The sequence below is a fragment of the Physeter macrocephalus genome, chromosome 8 (assembly GCF_002837175.3).
Source record: "Physeter macrocephalus isolate SW-GA chromosome 8, ASM283717v5, whole genome shotgun sequence".
Taxonomy (NCBI): domain Eukaryota; kingdom Metazoa; phylum Chordata; class Mammalia; order Artiodactyla; family Physeteridae; genus Physeter; species Physeter macrocephalus.
In genome coordinates this window covers 6,713,405-6,732,973 of record NC_041221.1, presented here as the reverse complement: position 1 = coordinate 6,732,973, position 19,569 = coordinate 6,713,405, and the positions used below count along the sequence as shown (strand labels likewise).

At 43.2% G+C, this 19,569-nt stretch overlaps 1 protein-coding gene and 1 pseudogene across 16 annotated transcripts in view; one reads left to right on the top strand and one right to left on the bottom strand.

Moving 5' to 3' along the window:
* The window catches only part of LOC102979954 (60S ribosomal protein L23-like), a 589-nt pseudogene extending 261 nt beyond the window's left edge, over nt 1–328 (bottom strand).
* SETD4 (SET domain containing 4) overlaps nt 1–19,569 on the top strand; it is a 468,053-nt gene that overhangs the window by 108,202 nt on the left and 340,282 nt on the right. For 11 of the 16 annotated variants that reach the window (XR_008618003.1, XR_003680787.2, XR_008618004.1 and 8 more), the window contains exon 13: nt 2,437–2,538. The exons of 2 other annotated variants lie outside the window; for them this stretch is intronic. The gene's annotated coding sequence lies outside the window, so the exon portion shown is untranslated. Of the gene's footprint in view, nt 1–2,436; nt 2,539–6,977; nt 7,278–19,569 lie in introns of those variants that run through there. 3 more of the 16 variants (XR_003680790.2, XR_008618005.1, XM_055086402.1) reach the window with 3 other exon arrangements.

Sequence of the window (19,569 nt, the reverse complement as noted above, 5' to 3'; positions counted from 1 at the left end):
GCCATGGCTCACGGGCCCAGCCGCTCCGCGGCATGTGGGATCTTCCCGGACCGGGGCACGAACCCGTGTCCCCTGCATCGGCAGGCGGATTCTCAACCACTGCGCCACCAGGGAAGCCCTGGTTTGCCTTTCTTGACTGCGGCCATCACCATGTCACCCACACCAGCAGCAGGAAGTCTATTCAGTTGTCCCTTGATCCCCTTCACAGAGATGATTTGCAGACTTTTGGCTCCTGTGTTGTCAGCACGGTTGATCATGGCTCCAACCAGAACACCCAAGGAAATCCGAATTTCACACCAGAGGACCCACCATGTCCTTGCTTTAACATCTTGAATGCTGGAGAGCGACAAAATGCTGGGCGATTTTATTTTGACTTTCCGTTTTAAACATCTTATATCATTATATTTACGGAGTGTCTGCTCTATGATGATTTCTGTTTAGGGGTTGTTGTTATCTGCTGGTCCTCATAGAGCATCCCTTCTAGTGAGAGGAGACATGCAATAAGCAGAATAAAGGACTAGACAAAATGTAGAGAATCTCAGATATAGAAGCGCTGTAAAGGAAAGTTGAGTGGAGAAAGCAGGTGGGCATGGTAGGGCAGAGGCTTTACAATTGTCAACAGGTGGTTAGGGAAGGCCTTGCCTAGAAGGTGGCATTTGGATGAAGACCTGCAGAAGAGAAAGGAAGCAGCTGAGCTGCCCTCTGGGGAAGATTGTCTGGGAGGGCCACATCGTGGCAAGGAGTCTGTGGTGGGAGCAGAAAACTTTGTTATTCATTGACCTTGCATGAGCTTTTGGTGTAAGTTTAGAAGTTTAGCTTGCATAGATCTACATGAAAGCATTCTTTCCTTCCTTTTTTTTTTTTGGTAGAAGAATAGTACTTCTCTGTCAATTCAGTTAAAAATGACTAAGAGTTTCTACGCTTTGATTGGATGTGGCTGCATCTCCTCGGAAAGTAGCACAGCTGGGTTCTGGTGTGGAGTCGCTTCTATAGACTTCTCTTCTTAAAAGAACCTCTTATTAATGGCTGAGTTCAAAGCAAACTTTAGAAATCCAATCGATTTCTCATTTCTTACATTTTGTTTGGTAAAAGATTTTATGTCAGTGATTGCAGAATGAAGGTGCCAATAGGAAAATAATCGGTTTATAAATGGGAAGGCAATCAGGCATGCCCCTTTCCATCGTCCTCTCCAAGGTCAGGGCATGACTGAAATGCAGAGAAAATGCACTTGTACAGTACGTAAATGATAGTCTTCTGTGGAGGGTCATTAACCTCAAGACTCCCTCCCGGAGGGCAGTGTTGAAGGAAATGGCTTTGTGAGCTTCAGAGGAACGTGACATGATTGTACCTGGGAATAGAAGAATGGTGTCTGCAGTTCCATTAATTGGGATAACAATTATGAAAGCTTGGGAAGAATCAAGTTTCAGAGCCCACGCTAATCCCCAGGAAGACTTTTCCCCTGGTGGATATAATATTGCTGTTTTTCAGGTGCATTCCTAAGATGTATTACATTTCTCAGACTCACTTTGTATAGGCTGCTGTCAGGGGCAGGTTTTGGGGGTTGCCAGAAGATTCTTTGGTTTCATCCAGGCAACTCTCTGCTTTCCTGAGGTGTCGGTGAACTTGGTGGAAGCAAGGGTCAAAGCAGAGTTGACTTTTGTCTGGAAGCGTGAGTTCCGCGTCCTGGTTTCGATGAAACACAAGGCAGGAATGCAAAGGCTGTCTTCCTGAAACTGCTCATGTTTACACGTTGATCATGTATTTCTTCATGATGTTGACCCAGATGTAGCCATATCTCACCTGGTGACAGGGTATGCTTCCTTGATTAGCTGCTTTGGGATAATGAGCTTCTGTTGATCATGGACTATGTTTTCCTGGGAAATGGAATATGAAAATAATTGACAAATTTCCCATAAGCCTAGCTGAATTCCAAGAACATGTAGGTAATCCTACCTGATTCACTTTCAGAGCTTTACTTTGAATTTCTGTTGGTGTCAACAAAGCTGTCATAAGGAACAGCATACTTCACCTTTAAAAAAGAAAACTTCCATTAAAAAGGCAGACAGCTTAAAAAAAGTTGTCACTTAAGGCTCTTGTCTGATCGTTACCTGAGAATGAAAAACTCTTCAATGTAGCAAAAATATCTACTATAAACTCGTCGTTGGTTTACATGACATATTCCAAAATCCTTGTAGGAAACTTAGCATTTGGAGTGTCAGTGTGATAGAATATTGTAAATAACCAATATAAACACAGTCACCTCAACCAAGGATGTTTCTTTATTCACGTTGGGATTGACTTTTGAAGCCTTTAGATAAGTAAGAATTGGCATGTGTTAGAAGCTGCAGTTTTTTTTTTCTTTCTTTTTTTTTTTAGAAGCTGCAGTTTTTGCAAACTGAGTATGTCATTTCCCCCCTTTTCTCTACGCCTTTACAGGAAATACTAAGCCATGAAGATCATTGATATTTCCTGAAATTATATTGCTATTTCCTGTCTGAAGAGCTGTGAGGGTATGTCTCTAGAACACTGCTCCTAAAAGTAAGCACTTAATGATTCCACTGCTTATCTTTTCCAGAATGTTTCACTCTTTCTTTCTTCTTTTTTAAACTTTTTATTTTATATTGGAGTATAGTTGATTAACAGTGTTATAATTAACAATGTGATAATTTCAGATGTACAGTGAAGTGATTCAGTTATACATACATATACATGTATCTATTCTTTTTCAAATTCTTTTCCCAGTTAGGTTGTCACATAATACTGAGCAGAGTTCCCTGTGTTATACAGTAGGGACTTATTGGTTATCCATTTAAAATATAGCAGCGTGTACATGTCAATCCCAAACTCCCTAACTATCCCTTCCCCCCACCCTTTCCCCCACCCCCCGGTAACCATAAATTCGTTCTCTGAGTCTGTGAGTCTTTCACTATTTCTTTTCTATTAGGCAGAGACTGAGGGGAAGGTTAGGTCTGAAATGAAATTCAAAACATGCACAGCCCTCTCCCTGGCCCCTTCATACTGGTAAGCCATTTTCTTGCCTCCAGAAACCACTGTCACTTTTGACAATCTCTCATCCATGTCTGGGGACACAGGCGACCGGGAGGAGACTGGACAGGAAGGTGCTGGAACTCCTGGCCTCTGCATTTCCACTTGGTTGGGGACTGGGAAGGCGCAGCATTTAGGCTGAGCTTTGGCACAGAAGACGGAGGGAAGCCAGGCAGGACACGCAGTATAGGCCCGTGTACCTCACATATAAAGAAGAGCGTAAATTTAAGTTAAATTAACTTCGGAAAGCATAATCCAGGATGGCTTCAGTTAGAGCCACTGAGCTCCTTGCTGCTAGCTCTGTCTCTCAGGTCCCACAAACCTGCCCTTACCTCCATCCTTTCGCATCAGGTCCTCTTCCCTGGTTCAGTGTCTGTGGTCTCTGTCATGAGCACGTGCTCCGTGAGGGAATTTCTACAGTTGCCAGAAGCTCAGAGATAAAAGCATCCAGAAGATTTTTATCTCTCAGCAGAAATGTTTTTCTGAGGACACACACATAGTGTCACCGTGACATTTAAGATCTTAGTTCATCATCCTTTTCCTCTCACGGAGAATACTTCTAATCACTGGAAAACTACCAGCTTCTCCAAGAAACCGGATCCGTTGGAAATCATGCAGAAATACCCGCAGCAATAACAAAACCAGCAACACACAATAGGTTAAGAAGTCTCTGTGTACTACTATAGATAAAATAGATAAACAACAAGGACCTACTGCATAGCACAGAGAGCTGTATTCAATATCTTGTAATAACCTATAATGGAAAAGAATCCAAAAAAGTATATGTATATGTATAACTGAATCACTTTGCTGTCCACTTGAAACATTGTAAATCAACTATACTTCGGTTAAAAAAAAAGGCTCTGTGTAGATCTGTTTCTACTGACTTTTTATATAGTAGCTAAGGGAGAGCTTTGGAAGTATGGTTTCAGCTGGCATATGGCATCACCTGCTCCAGGAGGCGAGGTTGCATGTCAGGTTCCACTTCAGGAGGTATGTGATTCTTAGACATGGCTTCCTGGCTGCTTGTGTTTGGACAGTGGGCATTGCTCACTGAGATGGTTCATTAGGGCTCAGGATGGTCTTCAAGGTTCTTCACTACCTCTTCTGCCATCTTGACTGGCCCCACTCCTTATCTTCCAGAAGACTGACTCAAAGGGCCAAACCACTGGTCAGCACAAAACTGGGTGGAAAGACCTGGATGGACTACTGGCTCCCCGAGGAGCTCTGGTCCTCTCTGCTTCAATGTCCTCACTTGGCCAGGCATAAGGGAAGGTCATCTGTGGAATGGCCGGCGGGCAGTCTCTCTAGGGGCCTCCCTAGATGGCTCACCTTAGGAAAATTACCTTAAGTTCCCAGGCTTCAGCTGGGCTCCAGGTCTGCAGGCTCAGGAATAGTATTTGGCTGACACATTAAGAGGTGGGCTCTTCTCTCTCTAGCACAGATACACAATTATTTCACTCAAGTGAAATTATGCACTTGAGTCAATTATGAGACTCAAGTGTATAACCAGAATTCCAATCCATTGATTTTCCACAAGAAATATAACTGCAGAGAGGCTGAAGTCTCAAGAACTCCAGAGAGGTCATGCTACCTGGGAATGAAACCACAATTGGAAAACAGTGTGGTCAGCCAGGATTCAGAACTGGGGTGTTAGTGATAAGGTTTCAATCAGAGTGAGGCGTGCTGTCTGTAGTGGGTTGGATGGTGGTCCCCCAAAAGGTGCATTCCCCTGGAACCAGTGAATGTGACCTTATTTGGAAAAAGGGTCTTTGCAGATGTACTTAAATTGAGTGTCTCAAGATGAAATCATCTTGGATTCGGGTGGGCCCTAAATCCAACCATCTTATTTCCCCCAAGTTCTTGGTGATACCGATGATAGTGAAAGACACACACACTTCTGTGGAAACAATATTCTGCAAGGGCAGAAAATATCAAAGTGTACTTTTTGTTTCCATGAGCATTTTCCTGTGAGATCTTGCCAGCTCTGACTGGTTCCATGACTTGTTTATTTTCCGAGGGCTTTAGTAGTAAAATCAATGTGATTTTCATCCTGGTGTACCGAGTCCACTTCTTCATTGGTTATGGGAACTGGATGAAAGAAAAAGCACAGATACACGTTATCTGAGGTTGAGTGTAACTTTCTCTCCAAGGTCAAGACCACCCTCCTGTCTCCTCCAAAGAAGGTACTGACTCAAATGTCTTTCCTTATTAAAAGCTGAGTGTTTCTAAGAAACACATTTCATGGAGGATGGAATGCTCGTGCTGGCCCTTGGAGGATGAGTAGGAGTTTCTCTGCTGGCGATGAGGTGGGGTGAAGGTGGTCCAGGTGGGGAGAACGCACATGCAGAGGCTTGGATGGGGCTGAAACACTGGCCCAGCAGGAGGGAAGCAGCCAGAAGGGGCAGCCAGGAAGACACACTGAGTAGTTCCAACTGTTCTTGGTTGGTGACGTAGAGCCATTGGGCAGGATTAGATTGGGGAATACCATGATCAGATTTGCATTTCTGAAAAAGCCCTTTGGTGCCATAACAGAGAATGGGTGGGAATGGGACGAGGCTGGAGAAGGCAAGGAGAAAGCTAGCAGCCTATGGAACTAAGTAGTATCAAAGTGGAAACTGGCGTTAAGTTGCAAGGTTTTAGAACATTCTACGTCTCAACTTATATTTCTTTTCCCATCCATCTTTCAAAGATGTTGTAAAGCACAAATGAGATAAAAGTAGCCAGGGGTGTGCAAAAGCAACACACATTGTTAGGAGCAGCTCACCAAGAACGACATGCTATTAACCTGAATAGACTAGAATCACTGACCTCAGTGAGGCAGCATGGAGTAGGAGCGGGGGAGATGGATAATGATAGGAAAGGCAGTGCTCCATGGCTGTATCGTGCAGGGCTTGACTTTTCAATCTCTGCAGAAATCCATAATCCAGATGTCTCTTTGTTGAAGCCAAAACAAGCATTATACACAATTAAACCAATGGGACTTAGCAGGTATTTCTGGAAGGGGAATTAAGCCTCTATAACATGTAGTAAAACCCCAGATAGTCAGAGAACATGGTCAACAAGTGAGAAAGAAGTGGCCAGACTCTTCCTAGGGTTTAGGGCCACAGTTAGTTGTCACGGCATCTATGCTCCTAGCGCTGTGCTGGGCACATAGTAGGTGCCCATTAAATTAAAAAGAAATACACACACACACACACAAAGGGAGCCCACAAAGCACATCAAGGGTCTCTTCATCATCTGGCAGTGTACAGTTTTCTTTTCTCTCTAATACCATGCAACTGAAATGATTCAAGCTGAATCAAACCAATCAAGCATTTGCCTTTACAAATACAAGGGACTTCTAGCCCCTATTCTCTCTGGTTGTGCCTGCTTCCATCTTTCTTTTTCTTGGTCATTTGCAAACACAAGCTGAACTCTGAGCTTGGGAACCTTTTGCCCTTTTCTTCTTTTTTTGTTAGCTGAGTTTGGGAGGTAGACTGCTGAATAAATAGAAATTCATTCTGGGCCTCAGGGCTCTTTACAAAGGTAATTCTGACCTCCAGCCACACACAGAATATTGGTAATTTGACCTCAGTTTGATTTTCACATAAGCTGTCATTTTATACACCTAAAAAAAGCAAGGGAGGACATAGATAAAGAGGATATATTTCTCGTGGCAAATGGAAACAGAATCAGTTACCAAAAACTAAACTTGCTCAAGTGATAACAACCTATATATTTTCTTTAATTGTTATTTACAGGTGTGTATAGTGTGCTTCTATGGGGTCCGATACACAACTCATAATGACTTTTGTGTTTGGCTATAAAATTTTACCTAATGGGCTAATATTGCTTACATGCAAAAAGTAATCAGGTAGTCATATACTTTATAAAGTATGTGTATTATTAATAAACAGAATAAAATATAACATTTTTCTCTGATTAAAAAGTAATCCAGGACTTCCCTGGTGACACAGTGGTTAAGAATCCGCCTGCCAATGTAGGGGACACGGGTTCGAGCCCTGGTCCCGGAAGATCCCACATGCCACGGAGCAACTAAGCCCGTGAGCCACAACTACTGAGCCTGCGTGCCACAACTACTGAAGCCCGCGCACCTAAAGCCCATGCTCCACAACAAAACAAGCCACCACAATGAGAAGCCCACGCGCCACAGGGAAGAGTAACCCCCAATCGCTGCAACTAGAGTAAGCCTGCGCGCAGCAATGAAGACCCAACGCAACCAAAAATAAGTAAATAAATTTAAAAAAAAGTAAAAAAAAAAAAAAAAAGTAATCCAAACTTATTTTAGTAAATCTGGAAAATACACAAAGTTGCAGAAAGCACCTGCTATCTATCACTCAGCTATAATTACCATTATTTGAAGCATTTCCTTTTTTCTATTTTCTATACATGTATATAATCATTGTGTGATTATATATATATATAACAAATATATAATTCTGAATTCTGCTTTTTTCCCTTTAACATTGATGTACAAATAATTCCTCCATGTTATTGACTATTCTTTGACTACAGTAGGAATGGTTAAGGCTTTATTTGGTTAATTTTAGGTTATTTGATCCTTGACATGGCTAGATATTTGGTATTTCCAAGAAAATATTGCATAAAGGATCCTTTTCTCCTTTGTTTATTAAAAATAAAGGTATCTATATTTCATCTACAGGGCAAGAGATGTTTGAAGGGAATTAGGACCTATATGTTTTATATTAGGAAAAATGCAGTCAGATATCTGGCACTGCCTATTCTGTTTCTTATTTATATTCTGTACATTGTATTTTTTTCTGGTAGACCAAAATCACAGAAGTAATTAAATTTCAGTAAGAGAAGTGATTTCTCCAAATCTGGAGGGTTCAGCTCAAGATGATGTTGAATGTAAATGCAATATTTTGCAGAGATCAAGCCACCCCTGCTACACCTGTGCCTCCGTTCCACGGCACCGGCCCTGGAATTGTAATCACTGAGGGTGCGGAGGGGTTGGGATTTTAAAGGGTAGAGTGACGTGTTCATCAGACGAGTGATCGGGGGCGGCACGGAGGCGTTAGAGTACACAGGCCGGCAGGTTACTTGTTAGGCAAGGCTTGAGGTCAAGGACAGAGGTAAGAGTATGTGGGGAAGGACTTCTGCTTTAACGGGGTAGCACCCCCAGTTTCAACTGGCTTCATTGGCTACACCTCTGTACCAGCTAGGTGAAGGGTTAATTTAAGCAGAGGGGAACCCGCACTGACATATGCCTGCCCCATCTTCTAGGAGCGGAGGCTGTCCCTCTTCGTAGTCAAGCAGGCATCAAGAGACCCACAGGCCAGTCGAGAGGACTCTCGACATGAAGGAGACAGAGGTCTGACCTGGAGAGTTTAGACATGGAGAGATTAGACATGTCTGCTCTTGGCTGGAATGGCCAGGGGCCCTGAGCTGGATGGGGACAGTAAAGACTGCTCCTGGCTCCACTGGGCAGGTGACCCTCAGTGCTCAGAGCATGTGGACCAACCCCTGCCCCCTCCCATCGAGGCCAGGGAAGAGAGTCTTCTGGTCTCACCTGGGGGCACACGTGCCCCGTCTGTCCACTGTCTAACTCACATCAGCTCGCTGTGTGTCTCAGGGGTGCCCCTCAGTTCTTTGCCAGTTAGGTTTCTGAGTTTAAGCCACTCCACTCCTGATACCAAAGTCTGTATTAATTTCCGATGGCTGCTGTAACAAAGTGCCACAAGCTGGGAGGCTTGAACAATAGAAATTTATTCTCTCCCACTTTTGGAGGCTGGAAGTCCAAGATCAAGGTATCAGCAGGGTTGGTTACTTCTGAGTGCTGTGAGGAAATCTTCCGTACTAGATCTCTCTCCTTGGCTTGTAGCTGGCTGTCTTCTCCTTGTCTCTCTTCACATCATCTTCCCTCGGAGTTTGCCTGTTTCTGTGTCCAAATTTCCCCTTCTTTTATAAGGACATGGTCATACTGCATTGGGGCCCACCCTAATGACCTCATTTTAACGTGATGACCTCTGTAAAGACCTTGTTTCCAAATGAAGTCACACTCTGAGGTACTAAGGGTTAGGACTCCACCGTATCTTTTTTGGGGGACACAATTCAACATCACAGGTCCTGTCCCTCACCTACTGGTGAGCTCAGGAGGTCCTGCTAGCCCTCAGTAAACCCTGTTTTTTGACTGAATGGATCTCTGACGTGAAGTTTGAGTTATGTGCCTTTTCTAAAATGAAGGCAGCAGAGCCCTTCAAAACACTTCCATTTTGAAGGATTAATTTGACATTGGTTCTTTACCTGGAGAACCTGTGCTGTTGGATGTTGATTCTGTGTTGATCAGATCAATGCAAGGAGAAAACAGAAATCTTTTAAAAAAATGTAATAGAAGTTGATGCAGGACGCATCTGGGTTTAAGCTAGAGTTGTCTGGCTACTGACTGTCTCAGTGGGTCACCATCCTGGTGTGTCATGGTGACAGTAAGTGTCCTTGTGTCCAAGTCTGTGTACCAGACGCTACTGTGGAGCTCCTACCTTAGTTCCACTGATCGTCTGGCCTTAGTGGGTCCTAATGATGCCATCTGGGCCCTCAACCAGTGTGGAAAACTAGCAGAGCTGCCTAGCATACCGGAGAAGAGATTAGTGTCTGGAGCCATTCTGACTGGGTGGTAACCAACTGTGGGACCCCAGGCAGGGGACCTAAACTTTCTCTGTCTCAGTTTTTATCTGTAAAATGGGGATAGTACTAATATTTACTATCTATATCATGGGGTTGTTATGAGGATTAAATGAATTCGTATTTGCAAAGTGCTCAGAACTGGGTGTGACACTTAATAAGCACAATGTGCATTTGTTAGATAAAAATGATTGAAAGCTTATTAGATGCCAGGCACTGTATCAGACACTTTAAGTGCGGTATTTTTTTTAAAAATTAAAAACATTTTTATACATTTTAAACGTTACTTTCTGTTTACAGTTACGTATTACAAAATACTGGCCATGTTCTCTCTCACCCCTCAATTGCCCCTGCCTGCCCTGCCCACTGGTAACCACTAGTTTGTTCTCTGTGAGTCTGCTGCTTTTTTGTTATATTCACTCATTTGTTGTACTTGTTAGATTACACACATAAGTGATATCATACAGTATTTGCCTTTCTCTGTCTGACTTGTTTCACTTAGCATCATGCCCTCCAAGTCCATCCATGTTGCTGCAAATGGCAAAATTCCATTCCTTTTTATGGCTGAGTGGTATTCCATTGTATACCGCAATCCTCTTTATCCATTCATTTGTTAGGTGTGGTAGTGTAACGATGCCGGGGGGTGGGTTGGTGACTCTTATCCCTACTTCACAGAGTAGGAAACAGCCTCAGAGAGGTTCAGAGACTATTCAAAGTAGAAGAGGATTAAGAGGGTAGAGCCAGGCTGCAGAGAGAGGTATGTCTGACCATCTGCCCCAGCTCTTCACCCCTGCAATGCTGCCTGCAAATGTGGCCTGGGAAGTGGTTCCCCTTCTGTTCACAAATGAATCAACAAGTACTCCTTGGCTGTCTACCGAGTGGTGGTAGGTACATGTCCACAGTTGGACAGAATAATAATGACATTTATCAATTAAAGACACTTGAGTGTCAGTTCTCATTAGTGACTTGAAGAAGGTCTGTGACCTTCTTTGGAGTCACCAGCGATCATGAGCAAATCATGATGTTTGTGAATTTTATCCTATTTAAATTTTGAACGAAGCCTCTGTAAAAGGTTTCACAGATGATGACTTACAACTGAGTATCCTCCCTAACTTTCATTATCTTACCTTATTTTTACACTATCTTACATTATCTTATTTTCTAATACAGATCAATCAACAGGACCCCGTATGTTAGAGTTTGCCCCTGATGAATATCCATGCACAAGAGTATCTGACGGGATTAGAGTCCAACCTGTGGGAAAGGGGAAGGTAGAGAACACGTGTGATCTGTCTATCTTGGACCAGTAGATGGCCTAGAAGCGGCCCACGTCAGCCTCGGGGAACCATGGATGGGCCCAGGGCATATAATCACGGGAATACACAGATGCAAAAGTCCCATTTTTCAGCCGACTGTACAGTTGCACAGATAGGAAAGGTGTGTTGGTGGGGAGAATGTTCCCAAGAGGTGAGTTACCATGAAATCTATTATCCAAACCAGGACTCTTTTCAGAATAAAAGAAGGTGCTAATAACCATTATGACAGGTTAACCGGTGTAAACTGGGACTGTCCTGGGCTAACGGGGCGATGGCCACCCTGCAGCAGGCTGCAGGGCTGAGAGAGACCTGGGTGCAGCCCTGCGGGGAGGGGCAGCATGACGGTCCCTACTAGGGGCTGCGCCAAGAGCACAAGCCAGGGCTGCCTGAACGCAGGTGTCGCTGGGCCGCTGGACTGTCCCGATACGGACCTGCAAGCGCTGTCGTGAACGGAGGCACGCGAGAAAGCCTGTTTGAAAGTAAGTTCTAAATCTGCCGATGTGATTAATTACCATACCTCGCTCAGTAATTTCTCCGGGTATTTTTCATTTGGAAGCACATGGTGCTTTCTTCTGACCTAGCGGTGTTGACCAGTTATCACAGAAAATTATCATTGTCAAAGATTGTGTGTGTGTGTGTGTGTGTGCACGCGCACTGTGTATATGCAGCACTCACGGGGTCAAACAGGTGTGACTCAAGTCGTATCTCAGTTCCTCCCCGGGCGGGCTCAGCCTGGTGTGGTGCTGGAATTCAAAGCCAGGTGGAAGATACCTGTTGAGAAGGAGATGGTGGCAGGGGTTCAGCTGTGACAGGTAGGAAATGTAGTGTGGTCTCCACCCTGGCTTTTCTGCAGGCCGGTACCGTGCAAGGGGTCTGCACTTGCTGCAGTGCAGGTCTGGAAAGAAATGTCACAGGCTGCTGGGATAGGGAAGCAGGGCTGTAAAACAGATCACAGAGGCTCATCCAGCATGCCCTGTTGTAGGCTGCAGGGGTTTGGGAGGGCTGCATGCAATGGGACTCTGGTGATTTGGGAAGGAAATGAAGAGGGACAAAAATATATCGAAGGGCAACAGTTAAACATATTTTTTGTTTTTAGTTTTTTGTGTTTTTTTTTGCGGTACGCGGGCCTCTCACTGCTGTGGCCTCTCCCGTTGCGGGGCACAGGCTCCGGACGCGCAGGCTCAGCGGCCATGGCTCACGGGCCCAGCCGCTCCGCGGCACGTGGGATCTTCCCGGACCGGGGCACGAACCCGTTTACCCTGCATCGGCAGGCGGACTCTCAACCACTGCGCCACCAGGGAAGCCCAAACATACTTTTTAATTAAAAAATTTTGGCCAGATTTATTCATCCTTTTAATCTAAAGGGTTGAGATTTTTCCCAAAGAAAGCCATCGTGCCTTCGGGGCACATGGCAAATGGTAAGACCCAGGTTGGTCTCATAATCTGTCTTTTTTCCAGACTCCCCCATCCCCATCACTATGTCTTTTCCTGAAATGTACATAACGTAGAAGGGAAGCTTATTTTCACTTACTGCATTTACAGAGTAATTTTATGTTTCTTGGTCTTTGCTTTTAAAATAAATGGCATATCCTGTATTTCTTATTCACCAAAACCGCTAAGTAGGATAAGCTCTAAGTTGAGTTGTTTTTACTTGTATGGGTCTTACGAGGTCTGGTGATTTGGACTGCCTTCGGCCCTCCCTGGAAGAAAGGTACCAACATTTCTTATGGTTGCTCACAAACCTCTGTAGCGCTCGAGGTGCAGAGTACTGAACTGTTTTCCTTCTCTTACAAGGAAAAGAAACGTATGATGGAGTGATTTGCAATGTACCATTTTATATATGCAATACAGTATGATATAATTGAAGATAAAATACAGCTTAGAATTTCCACATATTGATATTTCTTAGTGATGGGAGGTATTCAGAGATTAAACACACACACGCACACATGCACACACACGCACACAGAGGTACCTTTCCACTCTTAGTATAGAAAAGTTTCCGTGTACAAACTATTGATAGTATTAAGGAGACCTGAATTCAGAATGTTAGTTTTATGTTTTCTTTTGGTTAGTTTGTGAGCCTGATGCTTGAACTGATTAAAGTAAAGAATGTTATGAAATTAATTTCTAACCTTATCAGAACAAAATTTATATAAACTCACTTTAAAAGCACTATTTCTGTTCTGCTCAGCCCTCTGGGTTGGGAGAGGGCATATGGGGAAAGTGTTATAAAAATCAAAGAAAAAACCCAGCCTTTTGCAAGGATTGCAAATTTGGAATTACTGACAGGATATTCTTTTAATCCTAGAGCTTTTGGAAAATCATCGTCTTACCATGGGAAAGCAAATAATTTGGCTTTCCTTTGAGAGATGCTCTGTTTTGAACGTGGGACTTTGTTTTATGTTTCGTAAATAGAGACAGCAGAAGAGAGACATTTTCCAATGAGAGATATTTACAAATTATGGAAAATTCTGATACAAATGTGATACAAATGATGGAAAATTCTTCTTTTGTTTGCCTTGTTCTTCGTATTCCCCCAAACTTAGCTTGGTGCCTAGCACATTAGATGTTTAATAACAGTTTATTGAATAAAGTACAATTGCAGGTGGATGGCACATTGCTTCCTCTCTGTGGTCTGTATGTTGTCCTGTTTTTCACCCAACTTGTCACTAGATGTCTCTCGGTGTCCGTGCTAGATCGGCGGTAATTTGCATACGCATTAATGCATGCAGATAACGCCTGCAGTCCGGGCTGGGGAATCCTGTTGAAAGAAGGGCTCAATTCTCCTTTTTCGCTGGGCACCAGTTTCAAGTGCTCTAGACGACTTGTGTACACAGACAAAGCTGGTGATGTTCGTGTTAAGTTGTTGGAAGAAGGAACAGAAGGGGCTATTCTCCTTTAGTCGGGATTAGAGTTCTTAGTTCTTCCCTATCCTGGAAATGTTAGGAAAATTTTAGAGTCAGCGAATTCTTAAATTAGCCAGGCACAGACTGGAGTCATTGGTGTGAACACTCCCTCCCTTTGTTCCCTCCCCTCCCCCTTCTCCGTCCCTTCTCTTTCTCCCTCCCCCTTCTTCTCTCCCTCGCCTTCTCTCTTGCCCACAGGCTCCTGCGCACACACACACTTCGATGGCACTTTCTGTGTCAACACACGTGTGCTAGAGCCTTGTAAGTATTGTTTAGGAGGAGAGTACATTTGTTGAACTGCTTACCTGTTATTATTGGGGGGCAGGATCGTCTGCTGTTGAATAGACAGGACCCGCTCTACTAATGCTGCCTTGTGGTCAAACTTTGAATTATCAAAGTAACGGAAATCGTCGGGCAGGTTCCCCGGACTGTCTGTAGTGTTTCCCCTGGGGGTGCAGGCGCGGTCTTAGATGGGGGATGCTGAGGCCTGGGGAGAAACAGCCCACAGTGTTGTGGTCATTGCAGCCTTCATTGTAGCCACTTTTCACGTCCATGTGCTGGGCTATTGTAAAAACAGTAGAATTAAACAGTAGAATTAAAAAAACAGAATTAAAAAGGGAGAGTTTTCTGGATTAAATCCATTTTTTTGAATAATATATACTCCCCACCCCCCAATTATGGAAGTGATACATTTACAGTGTAGAAAACTTGGAAAAAACAAGAAGGTATCATGAAAATAATAATCCTTACCATTTTAGAAACAAAATTGAAATCAGATTGTGTTTATAATTTTATATGCTCCTTTTCATATTACATTATATCATGAACATACCCCCGTATTATTACTCTTCAAAAACCCAGCTTTTAACGGTAACGTATTATTCCATCTTTTGCCCGTGCTTCACTTTGTTTAATCATTTTCCTATTGGTGGACACTTAGGTTGCTCCAAATTTACTTCAGAAATGATGCTGAAATAAATATTGTTATATATACATTTTTCACAACTCTGATTAATTCCTTAGAATAAATATCTGTAATTGGAATTAAAGGGAGGACACATGTATTCTTGATATGAAAGCAGAATGCAGACTTTCTCAGGAAGAATTCTCTATCCTTTTCATTATATGTTTTATTTGTTATATGCTGGTATTCTTCTTTGTTATAAACTCGGGGCTGGATCAGGGGATTCTGATACTAGGATTGTACCTGAAGTCTGGAAAGTGTTTCTCATGTAGCATCTCTTCACATAAGACAACATTAGGGGTAGGAAACCTGGATTGTTCTGTTTTGCAAATAAACTATTTTTCTCCTGGTCTTACACCAGTAGCAGGTATTTCCTGCAAACTGAACTCTGAAGGTTTCTATCAGAAAAGGTTGCTTTTCATAACCCTATTATTTGGACTCAGTTACCCAGCTCTGTAGGGTTGAGAGGGTCTTCTGTCACTTGGAGGGACCTGTGAGTGGTCACCTATGAATTATTAAGGATGCCCATCCCTCAAGGAAACACTTTATTCCAATCACTGTGGTGGCTTAATGTAGATGACAGACGCAGGGCTCGTCCTGATCTAGAATTTGGAATCTAAAGGGCAGAGTTTTGGGGGTGGTCCTTGTAACACTCCACGTGTCTTCACCAGATAGGACACATTTTATTTTCATTTTCCAAAAATATCCAAAATGTAGGGGTTTGAAATGTGACAATTACTATTGAGAAAAGCTCTTTTTTTAATTTTTAAAAGATTGACATTGAATTAAAAGGATATTTACTCTTTAAAGCCTTTTTAAAGTAAAAATAAATTCATTTCTAAAAGTCAGCTTTTGGTATACAAGAGCATCTCTTAATGTTTTTCAAATGGCATTCCTTTAAAAAAAATAAATTAAATTAAATATGTATTTCCTTCCTGAAATCTGGAATGCTTCTGATTTTGGTATTTTGGGAAAAGAGCAGAAAGTGTTTTAAACCTATGAATGCACAAGTCTTTTCACATTCTTTTTTCTGCTTTGGATTTCACAAATTATGGAAGTTACGGCTCAGAAACAACACAAAAGAGGAAACAGGAGCTCTGTTCGCTGTTCCTTTCCTGGCCCTCCCGTTGGTATCCTGACTGTCAGATTTCCCACACTATTCAATGTTCATTGGTGCGTCTAACTGTCTCAAATGACACAATGCCCTGGAATCTGGCCTGGCATGAGCCTCGGGCACTGTTGGACAGGGCTGGTCTGGGCAGCGTGCCCGGGGAAGTTGGCCGGCAGGGTCTTCCTCCTCCATGGTGGATTCTTGGTCACCCCCAGTCCTCTGATGCTGAGGCCTTCGTGGGATCCTGGGCTGCTCATTGCTGGATTCCACCCAGCTCCACCCTCTCTGAGCCCAAGGCTTACATACCCTTCTCCATCAAATTTCACAGTGTTCTGTTGGCTCAACAATCTGCTTCTGTATGAAAGCTGATGATGTATGGAAAATGACCTTGATGCTGTGGCAGCCTCTTAAGACCCTACCAGGCAGGCTGTCACAGAACAGAAAGGCTCACAGACCACATAAGACGCTCAAATCACATGGTTTATTCCACCAATTCAAGACATGCAGTGAAAAGCAAGGAGAAGTTGATGGGGTGATGAACGCACTTAGGATCCAGTGCCTGCAGGGTGGAAAGACCATAATTCCAGGATTCTGGAACCCTGGGCTACGTTCTGACTGTCTGTCTGCTGCATCAGCCTTGTCTGTCCATGGTGTGCTTACAAGGACTAGAGCTGAGGTTAAACAAGGTGTTCAGTAGATGAGAGGTGCCTGTAACCAGAACATCCTTGCTCTATTGGAAAGATGTCCAGCCAGTAGCTGTAGGTCCCCAATCAACCTGCTGACTGGTTGTGTTAAGCAGAATAATGGCACCCAAGGATGCCCACGTCTTAGTTCCTAGAACTGTGAACATGTAACTTTACATGGCAAAGCGACTTTGCAGATGTGATACTGGGGCTTGCAATGGGGAGGTTATCCTGGATTATCAGGTGGATCCAATGTAATCACAAGAGTCCTTTTAGGAAAGTGGGAGGCTGGGGAATCAGAGTTAGAGAAGATGATGTGATGATGGAAGCAGAGGTCAGAGAGATAGATGTCTATTTAAAAAAAAAATTAATTAATTAAATTATTTTTGGCTGTGCTGGGTCTTCGTTTCTGTGCGAGGGCTTTCTCTAGTTGCGGCGAGCGGGGGTCACTCTTCATCGCGGCGCGCGGGCCTCTCGCTGTCGCGGCCTCCCTTGTTGCGGAGCACAGGCCCTGGACGCGCAGGCTCAGTAGTTGTGACTCACGGGCCCAGTTGCTCCGCGGCATGTGGGATCCTCCCAGACCGGGGCTCGAACCCGTGTCCCCTGCATCGGCAGGCGGACTCTCAACCACTGCACCACCAGGGAAGCCCTAGATGTCTATTTGAATATGCTATACTGCTGGCTTTGAAGACGAAGGAGGCGACCATGAGCCAAGGAATGCAGGTGGCATCTAGACGTTGGAAAAGTCAAGTGTTATGGACTGAATCATGTCCCCCATCCCAGCTGAATTCATATGTTGAAATCCTAACCATCAGTGCCTCATGGTGTGACCATGTTTGGAGATAGGGTCTTTGCAGAGGTAATTAAATTAAAGTGAGGTCGAGACTTCCCTGGTGGTTCAGTGGTTAAGACTCCATGCTTCCATTTCAGGGGGTGTGGGTTCGATCCCTCGTCGGGGAGCTAAGATCCCACTTGCCTCAAGGCACGGCCAAAAAAAAAATGAGGTCACTAGGGTGGGCCCTAATCTAAAATGATTGATATGCTTATAAGAAGACGAATATTTGGATACATCCTATATGACTGTGCTATTTCAAGATATGCATATCTTCTGGATTATGCTATATGCTTACTCACTACCTACGGCTAACACACTGTTTACTGAACACATCAATGAATTTCACCTGCCTTGCACAAGCCACTAGCTTACTTACCATCTAGGTAATATACCCTTTGGGTTTCAGCCCCACCCCATTTATTTTTCTTGTCTTCTATAATTGTACTGAATATTTAAAAGTACAGCAAACGCGTTATAGCTGCTGTATTCCGAGGGTGCTAATACATGAACAATATTTACATTTGGAAATGAAGGTCTCTGTAGACAGTGCTACCCTCACCATCATCCTGGCAATGAAATGGGGGAATTCTGTGGCATATGGAAGTTATCAATCTCTTCTACTCTGTCTTCTTCTTCTTCCCCAGCTAATCTCTTCTTTGAGCCTCTGGCCACACTTTTAAGTGTTGTCTGTGGCTACTTTCAAACTACATTGGCAGAGTTGAATAGCTGTGACTCAGAGCATCTGACCCACAGAACCCAACATATTTCTTATCTTAGGAAGAAAGTTTGATGATCCCGCCTCTGGAGGCCCATAAAAGAAATATAACTATTTAAATTTCAAACTTGAAGAAGCCGAGACTCTGGAAGGTTGTTTACTTTCCTAAGGTCCCCAACCAAATGGAGAAGAGCAGTGCCAGGATTCAACTTCAGAACTCAGACTGTTTCCAACACACCATTCTGCTTTAGGGGACCTTGTATTTAGTTTGTCTGGTCCACTTTCTCTGCCTTAGAAAGGTGATTTTTGACCTGTCTAACTGAGCGAGTCTTGTTTCTGATCGCTTTTCCAACTTGGCAAACTCACATCCAGTACATTATATTTCTGGGTTTCAGCTATCCTCTGATTTATTATGAAGCCAATAAATAGTTCTTTATTCTGGCATTTAAGGTTGTTGAAAGAACTAAGGTTGTGTTAGGTAAAGCTGTGCTCTTCTGTGAAATGATACTAGCTATGTATCCAGAGTGAATCATTTAAAGAAAAAAATTTTTATGTTGAAATAACCAGATTTATAGAAGAGTTGGAAAAATAGTACAGAGATTTCCTGTAAGCTCTCTACCCCGTTTCCCTTAATGTCAGCATCTCATCTAACAAGGTATCTTATCAAAACTGAGACATTAACATTGGTACAGTACTGTTACTCAGACTACAGGCTTTATTCTGATCTCACTAGCTTTTCCACTAATGCCCTCTCTATATAAAGAATCTAATCCAGGATACCATGTTACATTTGGTCATTGTGTCTCCTTAATCTTCTCCAATCTCTGGCAATTTCTCAGTCTTTCCTCATCTGTCAAGACCTTGACATTTCTGAAGGAACTGGTCAAGTATTTCTTAGAATGTCCCTCAACTTGAGTTTGTCGGATGTTTTCTCATGATGAGACTGGGGTTATGGATTTTGGGGAAGAAGACCATGGAGATGAAGTGCTTTTCTTATTGTTTCATATCAGGAAGACATGATATCAATATGACATTACTGATGATGTGGACCACGATCACTTGGTTGGGTGAATAATTTTAAATGATTAATCAGCACTATTATGTCACGTTCATTTTGCACTCAGCACAATGCTAGGCACTTATTGGGTAAGAGAATTGAGGAATAGCATAGAAAATAACTCAGAAAAAATGGGTAAGAAAGTATTCTTTTTTTCCAGCTTCACTGAGGCATGATTTACATAAACTGTGTAAGTTTAAGGTGTACAACATAAAGATTGGATGTACGTATATGTGGTGAACAAATCACCACAATAAGCTTGTTCACATATCCATCACATCCGTCATCT